General features: G+C 32.4%; 1 long non-coding RNA gene across 1 annotated transcript; it reads left to right on the top strand.

Moving 5' to 3' along the window:
- The first annotated feature begins 4,425 nt into the window (after positions 1-4,425).
- Positions 4,426-9,508, top strand: LOC143051292 (uncharacterized). Its single transcript, XR_012970688.1, has 4 exons — positions 4,426-5,144; positions 5,987-6,070; positions 8,657-8,731; positions 8,976-9,508. It is a non-coding gene; the product is annotated as an uncharacterized LOC143051292 (long non-coding RNA).
- Positions 9,509-9,942: the final 434 nt, after the last annotated feature.

Genomic DNA, 9,942 nt, shown 5'->3' with positions numbered 1-9,942 from the left:
TATATATTTTTTTTTTGAAGTAGAACAAATCCAGTTCGAACAGACGCTATAGGCGAACGAGCTCATGGGGAACGGCCCCAGGGCGAAAATGTAATCAGGGCGAACGAACTTGATATCCTTTGACAAAAGCTCACAGTAGAGCCCGTTAAAAAAAGTTATAACAATAGTTTACTTTAACTAAGTTTGATAAACAATAAATGACTATATAAGAGGAACGAAAGATACCAGAGGGACAATCAAACTCATAAATCGAAAATATACTGACAACGACATGGCAAAAAATTAAAAAGACAAACAGACAAATGATAGTACACACGACACAAAATAGAAAACTAAAGAATAAGCAACACGAACCCCACGTAAAAACTAGGGGTAATCTAAGGTTCTCCGAAAGGGTAAGCCGATCTTGCTCCACATGTGGCACCCGTCGTGTTGCTTATGTAATAACAAATCCGGTAAATAGTCTAATTCGGTAGGTCACATTCAAGAAGGGGAGGAATTGTAGTTACGACATAAGGAACATATCCGATATCATTTGTGAAACGGTTAACCAAATCGTGATGGCGTCCGTAAAATTTACGAATTTTTCTCCAATTATTGCAGGATATGATAGAAGGCGATTTGTTATCAAACGATACAACACATCAAACGAATGGACAACAACTGTCATAATCCATGACTTGGTACTGGCATTTACAAATGTAGAAAATGGTGGATGAACCTGGTTTTGTAGCGCTAAACCTTTCACTTGTATGTTAGTCGGATCAAATTTCATAATTTTTACAACGATGTGCGAATAAAACAGACATAATAAACAAAATAGTCATGATATGGGTATATCCGCCATTATTGTGTCACAATCTCAAAACAAATAAATATTTAACAAGAAAACACAAAGAACATCTATCCCTTTCATGAATGTGACCTACCGACTATTTACCAGATTTGTAATCACATAAGCAACACGACGGGTGCCTCATGTGGAGCAGGATCTGCTTACCCTTCCGGAGCACCTGAAATCACCCCTAGTTTTTGGTGGGTTCTTGTTGTTTATTCTTTAGTTTTCTATGTTGTGTCATGTGTACTATTGTTTTTCTGTTTGTCTTTTTCATTTTTAGCCATGGCGTTGTCAGTTTGTTTTAGATTTATGAGTTTGACTGTCACTTTGGTATCTTTCGTCCCTCTTCTATCAACAATATCGAAACTAACAAATAAAATAGAATTAAAGTCTTAACATTAGTTTGCTTGCTGTGACCTATATCTTATGTACTTAGAGCACTATCCCTTTATTGAATGTGACCTCCCGAATTAGACTATTTACCGAATTTGCTATATCATGAGCAACACGACGGGTGCCATATGTGGAGCAGGATCTGCCTACCCTTTCGGAGATCACTTTTTCAATTGTAGCCATGGCGTTGTCAGTTTATTTTCGATTTATGAGTTTGACTGTCCCTCTGGTATCTTTTGTCCCTCTTTTATGTCATATGGACACTAGGGCAAAATATTTCTAGCATAAATTCATTAGTTCGGACACTTTTTGGCTATCACATGTACATAAGTTAAAATCATTAAACATTAAACATTAACATGCAGATGTATACAATCGTCTTTATTTAACTAATCGTATATGCAACGTTTAACTTCTTCAATTCAAAACACAACAGATTAACAGTGCTTTTTTTAAGTCATGATAAAAACAAGACATTTTCAAATTTGATTTAATTAAACATGCTAAATGCAACGTTCTTGTAATAATATACACTCGTATGCTCTTTGAATTTGAGGTAAAAAGTAGCTCAAACGCTTAATGTATAGAAATGTTGCATATGTAGGTCCAGTTGGAAATATGATATCCATCCATTTGTCAAATAAATATGAATATATAACACTGTTCAGGAATAAAACTACACGATCAGTCTCTTAAGTATAAATTTATTATTTCAAATATATTACTTATGACAAAAGCATGCTTTCCTGCTTTTATTCCTGTTTAATGTTTATAATTAATTAATGTGTACTGTTATTTGTATTGTGGTATATCTTTCGTCTATTTCTGTTTGTCTTTATATGCTGTCCGATTTTAAAAAAAAATGCAGACATAGCAAGATCAGTCATATAAATGGGTCTACTATTGTTTTTGCATTATACATGTTATATTTTTAATACACAAGCGAGAAAGTATGAACATATGGTTAACTTGTATCTATATTTTTCTGGAGGTTATGTCTTCAATTCTGTGTGAGGACAAATGCTCTGTAAAATAGAGATTTGTGATACATATAAGGTGCCTTATATAGGACTATAAAAGGTAGGAAGGGGCAAACCAAAGAACTAGGTAGGGCATACCACAAAAGTACTAGAATTACTTTGGTACCCCTACTGTATTGTTTTCTATGAATCGTAACTGTTTTTAGTAATTGTCCATTATATAGTTATAAATAAGAAGATGTTACAAATCTATTTGGTTTGTTACTATACCTTGTTTTTGGTAATATGTATATTTTCTTATTATTTAATTGTCTGGAATACTTGTATAATAAACATATAAGTCAATGACGTGACAACATTGTTACAACCGTACAACTAAAGCAATGTTTCATTTATTTCATATTATCAAACAAAAGCATATTGCTCAGACAAAAATATAGACTCTCTAGATATCCTCTCTGATAAATATACTAAAATGTGGTATGGAAATAGAAAACCGACGGTATAATCTATATAAAAACGAGCAAGGAGAAACACTTATGAACCACATAAACAGATGATAACCACTACATATCAGATTCCGGACCTAATTAGGACCGGTGCAAACATATGCAGTGGGATTAAACGGTTTCATTCATGTCCAGTGCACGATGATTAATCAATATTGTAGACATCGCAATATCTACAATGTTAACACGATATTGTGTCAACATTGTTTACATTGTTTAAACCCTTATATATTGTTTACATCGTTGACATCGTTAACATCGCGATGTATACAATGTTAACACGATGTTGTGTCAACATCGTATAATTTGTTTGAACCCTTATATATTGTTTACATCGTTTACATCGTTAACATCGTGATGCATACAATGTTAATACAATGTTGTGACATCGTATACATTGTTTGAACCCTTATATATTGTTTACATCGTTGATATCGCTAACATCGCGATGTATACAATGTTAACATGATGTTGTGTCAACATCGTATACTTTGTTTGAACCCTTAAATATTGTTTACATCGTTGACATCGTTAATATCGTGATGTATACAATGTTAAGACGATGTTGTGTCAACATCATTTACATTGTCTGAACTCTGATATATGGTTTACACCTCGTTGACATCGTAAACATCGTGATGTATACAATGTTAAAAAGATTTTATGTTAACAATGTTTACTTCGCCATATAATAGTTATCAAAAGTACCAGGATTATAATTTAGTACGCCAGACGCGCATTTCGTCTACATAAGACTCATCAGTAAACTATGTTGACACTATTTTGTGTCAAATTAGAGCTATAACATCACATTTTTTTAAAAGATTTGTTGTTAAAAAAAACATAAAAATCCAAAATGTATACATGTTATCCACAAATTTTGTTGAATATCAATGAATAAAAAAACATTTTTTTGAATATTGTCAACATCACAATGTAAACGATGTAAATACAAAGGTATAGACGTGGTACACATTATTTATACGATGTTCACGATGTAAATGATGTATAAACGATATTGTCAACTTCACGATGTAAACGATGTTAACGATGTAAACAGAAAGTTGCAATAGAATCGAAACACAACAAAAACACGATGTTGACACGATATTGTCAACATTGCGATGTATACGATGTGAACAATGTAAACACGAAGGTAAAGACTTGGTTCCTAACATCTATACGATGCTGACGATGTAAAAACGATATTGTCAACATCACGATGTATACGATGTGAACGATGTAAACAGAAAGGTATGGACTCTATATTCAAAATAAACACGATGTTGACACGATATTGTCAACATTACGATGTATACGATGTGAACGATGTAAACACAAAGGTTAAGACCTGGTTCACAACATCTATACAATGTTGACAATGTAAAAACGATATATTGTCAACATAAGAATGTATACGATGACAATGATGTAAACAGAAAGTTATAGAGTAAATAACTTCAAAACGGTAAGTAATTTATTCTTAAATTGTCAAAAAAAAATCTTGATATAAAGATACAATGGATATCGTATACAATAACGGTTATTAACATATAGCACTATAAAATATAAAACATATATTACTAAGTATAAACCTTCTTCTATGACTAAACAGTTATCAAAGGTACCATGATTATAATTTAGTACGCCAGATGCGCGTTTTGTCTACATAAGACTCATCAGTGACGCTCAGATCAAAATATTTATAGAGCCAAACAAGCACAAAGTGAACCTATTGGGAACCCCAAAATATTGAACTTTGTTCCAGTTTCTCCAAGTTAGGTGATGAATGTTTAATGGGGTAATGTCACAGACAAAATTTGCGTCTATTGTGACATGTTAACTATATCTGAAAACTAATCTTAAGAAATGCATTTATTTATTTTTTCTCCAAAATACTATTGAATGAATCTTTTCAAATAAAATGATAATCTGTAAAGTAGATACATATAACATGTGGAAAAAAATCTTTCTGAAATTTGTCTTAAAATCACGAAATATCAAAAAACAAATTAAAAGATTTCGCTTCAAAATTGTTGGTTGTTGATACACGAATAAGAAAGTAAGAGGATCACATACTTTGGTGTGTTGGTATGTACCAGTCAAAGTGTTCTTGATTAGAAATACAACAAAACCTTTTTATACATTTTTACACGTTTTGGCGAATTCATAAGAACGGTTAGTTGTATGTCTCACGAATTTAAAAGGTAAAGAAGTCAAAAATCAATTTTGCAAAACGTCAGTCAATTTGCGTGCACTAGATGTGATCTTTGAGACACTACTAGTTTCTTTAATACATCTTATTTAAATCTGATGACCGACATATATAATAATTTGTATTTTTCGGAGAATAAAACTTCCCATCAGTTGATTAGCAACATGAATAGGACGATGCATGTTTTAATCAGCAAATAGCAGACAACGGTAAGATTTTGATAATAATTGCACTTATAATTTATTACAAATGTAAGAAAAAAAAGATAGCGGGATATTACCATTTACATACACTTCATACTATTTTAAGCACCACAGATTATAATACTTAAGGCTGAGCGTTGTTCATGTTAACAATTATTGCATACGCGGACATCGTTAAAAAGAGAACACAAGGATAAATCAGTGGTTTCGATTCTTTCTTTGTAGGTTCGCAGTCATTTAACATAATGATGTATATCTATAAAAAAAGGTATGTACACGAATACTCGAACACTCAAATATCGCTCGGTAGTACCGAGTACCGATTACCAAAATGATACTCGACTTAACGGATTCCTGTTAAAATATTGCTTTCTTTAGCTTCAACTAAAATATGCTGGTTGAGAGCGCTTCCCTGGAAATTAAATATTAATCAAATATAATAAAATTTGAAATACAATTCCAATGTTTGCCTTTAACTGTTATCCTCCGAACAGAGGTAAGATGCTCTTTTCCAGGGCTTACACTTTTAGGTCTTTTTGGCAATTCCCCACCTCTACTTTTAGAGCATCTACCATGCCGGCCTTCAGAAAATAATTGGAGGCATCAGCGATATGGGTTTGCTTCTCTGTGTTTCCATTTTTTCAATGTTTAATGTTAATGGCCACCGCAAACTTCACATTGGATCTCAATTGAAGCTTCTAACTCATACCATTCGAGCCAATATTTATTAGATACGACTAATATGATTACAAGTAGCTTTATTCTAACGTTTCTTATATAAAACATCACTTGTTATACAAGCTTTATTGTTAACATGTACACAGATTTTTAACTTTCTAACCTAACAGTGACTCAAAGCAACAGCCAGATAAAGAAAATGCTAAATGACGAAATACACGTTATTTGACGACAAGTCGATGACGAAAGTAACGGTTCGTATAATACAGATTCATTGTTTATGTGAAGCTAGCCGGTGTTAATATGCATATATCTGGACTTCAATAGTATACATTATCTAATCTTGCTTTCGAGCATTAATGATAGTTGTAATCGACGACTACCTTCACATTAGTAGAATAATCGTAAGTGTGTAGGGAGGGGGTTTGGGTTTTGGAATATAGTAGTATTACCAGTCAATTCAAATGAATGTTTGAGAACCTGAACATTCTATCATTAAAATTTCACGGCCCTGGCTTTGAAAATCGGAGAAGTATTTTTCCGTTATGATTAACATTCTCTGTCAACAGGTTTTATTGCAAATATAGAAACTCAACCTGACAATGTGCGAGTATATCGCATTCTGTACTCCCGAGTGGGGCTGGAACCTTTAATTTTTGCTTCTAACTGATAAAATACCATCGAACACTGTGCAATGTCTTATCCCCTCCTCTAATCATAGATGATAAAATATCAGCTTTCGTTTCTGGAGATGTTACCATCTTGTAGGTGTTAGTAAGGAACATCTTACTCAATACACAAAGGATTTTTAAGTGTATAGGATTGATCATGTACTCGTCGCTTCACTATAATTACATGGAGTTATTCTGTCTTAAGAAGCATAATTATAATCACTAAGAATTTATAATGCATATATCTGCTTTATGTAGGGACAACTGTGAATTATACCTTGAATGATTAAGATGATTTTCTTATGATTCAAAAATACTATGTGTTATAATATTTATAAATTGCCTATGTAATCAACCTACAATGTAACAATGTTACAATAGATCGGATTTTTTTTTTATTTCCTTTACCTGTACTGCCAACTCCTAACTTCTATTACAACACCATTTAGCATTGCACAGACGCCTTATTCGCTCCTCTGACTATAGCTGATAAAACATCAGCTTTCATTTGAAAATATTTTTAAATATATACCGGTAACACTAAGTAAATATTTAGTTTGATTGATTGCTGCTTAATGTCCCATGGCAAATTGTGCATGTACGCTGCGGAGGAGAACACGATTACAATTAATGCGATACGATCCGGCAGTTTCTGCATGTTATGTCGATGGGGGGAGGGGTGACTGCAAGGCAAAAATAAGTTTCATATGAACAGTAAATTGTTCATGCAATAATCAACATACGGACTACTCAGAGAGTTGTTTTATATGTTTTTTCTAGCATGCAACGAGTCCCACTAAAACTTGTCACTTGATTTTACTTTCATATTTGCACAGAATGTGACTGTTTTTGTCTCTGTCGAAAACTTTTCTTAGCGCATAGCGCTATCGATTTTATTTAGTTTTTCAACGCTATCAATATTTTGTTTTCTCTCAATATTTAACACTATAAGGTACATTTATAGGAGAAAATCTGGATTTAAAATATTTCTTTTTTCTCATATGCTTGACCATTATATTTTTCAAAATCTAATTGGTGATCAAAACATTTTTGTTTACCCCACCCAACCCCCTCCCATTTTGAAGTTTAACGATCACTTCGTTAATGAAAGATTAAAACCATCTTAAATAGAAATGACTATACATTTCCATTCAGTTATTTTGCTTAAATTCCTCTTTTATTGTGTCGAAATTCACAATAATATAAAACAAAATATAGAACTCCGTGTATTGATCATGTCTCAAACATGTGTCCCTGGACCTTACACGCATTCAACACACAACCATTGCAATCAATTAACCGATTTTTTCCAATTTTTTGGGGAATAAAAGATTATTTTGAATTACCTTCAAAAGAAAAGGTTTCCTTTTTATCACAACATCCTTTGAAATTACAAGTATTATTTCGGATTTGAGGGCAAATAAACATGATATATATAGAATAAAAGTTTGCATTAACCCGCCTCAACCCCTTTTTTTCTCTCCAAACCACACTACCTTTTTTCAAGAATTTTTTAGAAAAAAACATATTCAATAAAACAAATGGCTATCAAGTATGAATTCCATGGCAACAATATTTTAATCTTAAACGTACCTTTATCGGACATAGAAATCCAACTCATATCTGCTTCATGTGTTAATTTTCTGGAAATTATATATTGTTTCACGCCACTATTTGATTGACATATCGAAAAGTGCCGTAAAGTTTTATTGATCAGGGTTAAACCTTTGACATGTGTCATAGCTCATTGATGTAATATATCTATAGACACGCCTTACTCAAAGCTACGCTTTTCGTGAATTAAATAAGTGAATCCGTAAAAGGCTTGCTAGATATATTATTTTAAGAATTGAGTGTTTCTTTTTGTAAATTTTTTGGGGTGCAAAAGGGTTCACCTAAGTACATTTGGAATGAAGCGTGGAAGTGCTTCATTCTAAAAATGTACGCACGGTCAATGTTTTTACAACCCCATTAAACCAATAAAGGAGCTTTCAATACTTGCTATGATTATAAAAAAAGCTCGTGCTATCATGAATGTTAAATTTCATTTTGAAATGAATTTTAATTTCAGAATGACGCAAGATTGCTGTTAGACTATCAAAATAACGCATTGTTATGAAACATACAAGTAATTTAAGTATTCATTGATGTCCTTTTAATATCTTCTAGCACGTGGTACTACTTACGTTAGATGGTCAAGAAAGCAGTGTCCAGACATAACTAATACGAAGCTTGTATATTCAGGTAAAATGTTTACTTACTAGTATATACAAAATAAGTAAATTTGAAATAATTGGTAAAGGATCATGTTACTATGTCTTTATAATTCTATTAGGATATATTACTTTTGAACGATGTGTGTTGTTTGTAATTACTGCTATCTGTCTGTCTGTAATTATAATAATAATAAAAATTATAATATTAAACAGTCCTCCACCGGCATCATAAAACCAGGCTAACTATATTATCTATTTCAATTCAATTTCAGGTTATACCGGTGGTGGATCTGATAATGATTACGGGGCGCCTCCGGAACCTGTTTGTCTTCCATTAGATCCTGACTTTAATAAGACCAGTGGTGCTGACAACGTCCGTATATACGGAGCACTATTTAACAGTTACTTTTTTGGCACAAATAGTTATACTAAGACCATACCATGTGCTGTCTGTGGAGTGAAACAGGCATCCAGTGTTATAATGATACCAGGGACGAACAGGTGATATACAGGATGGAACATGGAATATTATGGTTATCTCTCAACAAATGCTTATAATAATCGGGGTGCCAGTTCATATATCTGTGTGAATATTAAACCAGAATATGTTATTGAGGGATCCTCCTGGAATGTCAAATGCAAATTATTTTACGAAGAATTAGCTAAATGTGGATCACTACACTGCCCGCCATATCATAATAACTAACCAATGACATGTGTTGTTTGCTCAAAATAATTGATCAGCATTTTTATGCAAATTTATTGTAATTTAAGTTAATCAGATTTTTTCACTTCGAAGTCTATCTGTCCTTGAAAGTCTGCAAAACTGTAAAACATGTTATGTTTACACAAAAATATTATATCAAAATGAAATTTTATTATATTTTAGAATTATATATCTACATTCCACTTAGCATAAATAATCTAAATACATGCATTTCTTTCTGACATACATTTTAACTATAAAATCAAATGTTATGTCAAAATTTCCATTGTTCAAAGCTGAGTTCACGCCTTTAGTTTTTATGACTCGCTCTTTTATTCATTTTTTCCATAAATGTATTCGTGTTATCGTTCTCGCACGAAATGTCATTGTCACGTTGCAATGTTATAAAGCATTGTATGGAAATGTGTTTTGCTTATGTAACGTCTGTGTAATATATTTACCACGTGTTAGATTGTGGTTTGTCATTACGTCGTCTGATCTTTTTATTACCGAACGTGACTTATTCACGAATG

This window comes from Mytilus galloprovincialis, chromosome 11, assembly GCF_965363235.1.
Source record: "Mytilus galloprovincialis chromosome 11, xbMytGall1.hap1.1, whole genome shotgun sequence".
Classification (NCBI taxonomy): domain Eukaryota; kingdom Metazoa; phylum Mollusca; class Bivalvia; order Mytilida; family Mytilidae; genus Mytilus; species Mytilus galloprovincialis.
The sequence above is the reverse complement of the archived record's forward strand: the minus strand, read 5'-3'. Positions and strand labels throughout refer to the sequence as shown.